We start from the raw sequence: 4,140 nt of genomic DNA on the forward strand, positions 1-4,140 counted from the left end.
AAAAAACCCACCTTTGTCAGACCCTATTCCCCCTACTTGTCACCTCTGGCAAGCACTGATCTGTTTTCTATCCTAATAGTTGTTGCTTTTCTAGAATGTCATATAAATGGAATCATACAGTATGTGGCCTTTTCAGTCTGGCTTCTTTCACTAAGCAAAATGCATCTGAGATTCATCAATATTGTTGCATGTATCTGTAATTTGTTCCTTTTTTATTGCTGAATAGTATTTCATCATATGGATGTTCCACAGTTCGTTTACTCATTAGTTGAAGGACATTTCCATTTATCCAGTTTTTGGTGATTCTGAATAAATCTGCTGTAAACATTCACAAATGGTTTTTATGTGAACGTAAGTCTTATCTTGTGGGAAATTATCTAAGTGTGGGAGTAACTGTATATAATAAGTATATATTTAATATTATAATAAACCGTCGAACTATTTTCCAAAGTGGCTGCACTGTTTTGCATTTGAGAGTTTGGATTTCTTTGCCAGCACTTCATATTGTCAAATTTTTGTTTTTTTGTTTTTAATTTTAGTCATTCTAGCGGGTGTATATTAGTATCTCATTATGGTTTTAATCTGAACTTCCCTAATGACTAATGATGTAGAGTATCTTTTTATGTTTATCTGTCATCCTTGTATCTTCTTTTCATATCTTTAATTCATTTTTAAAGTTTGGTTGTTTGTTTTCATACTGTTGAGATTTGAAATTCTTTATACAATCAGGATACAAGTTATTTGTGATTTGCAAGTATTTTTCCCCTAGTCTGAGGCTTGTTTTTTTTTAAATCCTCTTGAAGTGTCTTTTGCAGAGTAAAGATATGCCTTTTTGTAGAGCAAAAAGAAGTTCTTAATTTTGATGAAGTTTAACTTATCAGTTTTGTTTAATGGATAGTGCTTTTGGTATTATAGCTAAGAACTCTTTGCCTAGCTCAAAGTCACAAACATTTTCCTATATGTTTTGTCTAAACCTTTTACTGTTTTACATTTACATTTACGTCTGTGGCCTACTTTGAGTCGATTTTTGTATAGAGTGTGAGATGTGTCTAGATTCATTTTTTTGCTTATAGATTTGCACCATTTGTTAAAAAGATAATCTTTTGTCTATTGAATTGCCTTTAAACCTATGTCAAAAATCAATTGACCATAGCATTTATGTGGGTCTTTTTCTGGATTCTCTATTCTTTGTTGATCTATGTGTCAATCTTTTCACCAATATCATATATTATCATGATTATTGTAGCTTTACAGTAAAATTAACTTTAAACATCTCTGCTAGAAAGAAACAAGTTCTCTATAGCACTCTAGTCAATGCCCTTATCAGCCTTCTTATCCAAGCAAATGTATTATTTCTCAACAATTTTAATGTTTTCTGTCTTCATTCAGTGTTTATATTGATTATAACTTAGAATGGACTATAGCCTTACTTCTTATATCTCTTCCCTGAATGAAAAAAGGAACCCTGTGAACTATGGCATTTAACTTGAGCTTTCTCTGCATCAAAGTCAAAATGCAAAAATTTGCAAAAGAATCATTTTCTAAGCTAATATCTGTAGAAGTTCCCTTGAAAAGGCTTCCCCTTCTCTTATATAGTTCCCACCACCTTTCAGCCTGAGCTGCCTGGACAGTTGTGACACTCTACCACCCACTGACAGATAGCTTCCTGTCTAGTGGGGTGGCAGTTGGTGGAAACCAGCTGTTATGATTCATTCCATTTAAGATTTGTGCCTTTGAGAAGTGACGCTGATACAGCCAGGCTGAATGGTGTCTGATTGGGAGAATCTTCTTTATGAAAGAGGTTTGATTTCTAGTGCCTTAGCAATTGGACTTTTTATTTTTTAACAGGTACATTCCAATTTCCAGTTTCTGCGTGAGCTCAGTTAGATAGATAAATGTTGTTTTCATCAAGTATTTGTACTGTTATTTCTACTTGAAAAACAAACAAGCATGGAAACTTCCATAGAGAAATGTTCTTGCATTACCAATTCTTTACTAGTTGTACAAGTTTTCAGGCTTCTCCAAAAGGTAAAGTATTCCCTGCCCAAGATATGACTTGGTACATTTTGGATTTGGTGAAAGAATTCTCAAGCACCTGAGAAGGCAGCCTTACCTCACTTATCTTGAGGCCGCGGCCTTTCTCTTGGATTGCTGAAGCCAATTTTACTGCCCCCTCCCTTTTTTTTGTTATTTTGTTAGCTCAAATAGACTTATGAATATTATTCAAAGCAAAATATTTTTTAGGAGTTTGAAGAAGTTTGCAGCCATCAGGACAAGTTTTTGTGCCAATCAGTCCATAAATACATGGAAAAGAACAATAGAAGAAAAATGAATTTTAAAATATTGGTAAAGGAAAAGTGTACTGGTTTTTATGAGTTACCCCAAATTAACATCGTCCTTATTTTAGAGAAGACAAGAGAGCATAATGATGAAGGAGAAAGACAGTGATTAAGTTCAGGACATACTGATCATGATACTAGTTGCATACATGGTGGGAGCAAAGGGAGCCTATCACTAGCAGCCTTGTACAGGGTGGGCCAGATTTCTGTAGTCATGCATGTAGCATCTTTGCTACATGCTGAATCACACCCCTGAATATGAGAAAGTCAATTGTGGCTGGAATATTTCTAACACTAAGGAGTGTTGGTTTCCTATAGCCAATTAAAGTTGTGTTAGAAATTCAACATTTTATAACACTTGGTAGTAAAAAGTAATTTTTTGCTTTGAATTGGTGATGCCCTAGGGCAGAGGTTCTCAAACTTTTAAGTACATAAGATTTCCCTGGGAAGCTTGTTAAAGTTTAGGTCCCTGGGCCTCAGCCATCAAAGGTTTGGATTTAGTAAGTCTAGTGAGTGGCCAAGAATCTGCATTTTAACAATAACCTCACTCTATTTGGCACCCTTGGTCATCTCTTAACGCAGTTGCTAAATTCTCCTAACAAAAACTATTGTCTCTCAACTGAATTTTTAAAATACTATTTCACTTAGCGCAAGTAGATGTTATGAAATCTAATGATTGAGCTTCAGAGTTCCAAAGAGGTTAGCAATAAGTAGTTTAGATTCCCTAGGTGTGAACTAATATATATATGCAATGAGCAGTTTACAGAGACTTAAGTTAGATTTCTTTCAATTAGAGGTTACACAATTTCAATTTCCAGGTCATCTGTGCATCCACAGATGGTATTAGATAAGGGAGGTAGACCAGGCATAGATACCCAGGGAATTTCGTGAGGTTCTTGAAAATCATTTATAGCTTACTGTGCCCTTAATGATGTTACTCAGGATCCCATTAAGTTAGCTGTGAATATAGTAATTGGTCCTTTGACAATAGCCGAGGAGGTATCAATCCTGTGGCTCCACCCTATTCTGGTCATGTTGGAAATAAGATAGAAATTATTGCCTGTAATCTTCAAGGGCACTTTCCTTTCTGAGGACAAGGCACCTGCACTCCAAAGATTTCTTAAAACACAGCAGGAGTCCCTAGAGAGTCCTCCTCTAATTCAGGCAGGCACTTATGACCTACTTTTAAAAGTAATTTGAAAATCCCATCAAATACAAGTAATCAAATCCAGATTCTCCACCAGGTATTCTGTAGACCTAGCATTGCATTATTTCCATCTGCCCACACCAATAGTTTAAATATGTTTTGAACAGGGTTTTTACCTTCCTCTTGTTGATAAGTAAGATGGAGCATTTCTAGTTTCTGGATTCAAAGCAACTGCACAATTGAATCTGATAGGATATAAATTGGGTCTTCCTGTAGGTAACAAAGAGAGTAAGATTAACAGATCTGATGTTCAAATTCAGATAAAGTTTTGCGGCTTGCAGGATTAGAACACCGAAGCCAGAATTATTTTTCCCTCTTTGGAATCTGTGCTTGTGGTTCACGTATGTACCTTATGAAACTTTTCTAACTTTTCAAAGCAAAACTTTGACAAGGTAAAATGATTTGCAGAATCTTCCAGAGTTGGAAGGTACTTTAAAGAACATCCAATCCCATCACTCACCTAATTTTTAAATCTCATCTTGCTTCTACTTTAACTCTCCCACTTAATTGTCAGCTTATTAAGGAAGTTTCTGTCTTACTCATGCATTTTTTATCACCATGAGATTCTATTAATAATCAAATTCAGCTTCTTGG

This window comes from Pteropus alecto, unplaced genomic scaffold, assembly GCF_000325575.1.
Source record: "Pteropus alecto unplaced genomic scaffold, ASM32557v1 scaffold20, whole genome shotgun sequence".
NCBI lineage: Eukaryota > Metazoa > Chordata > Mammalia > Chiroptera > Pteropodidae > Pteropus > Pteropus alecto.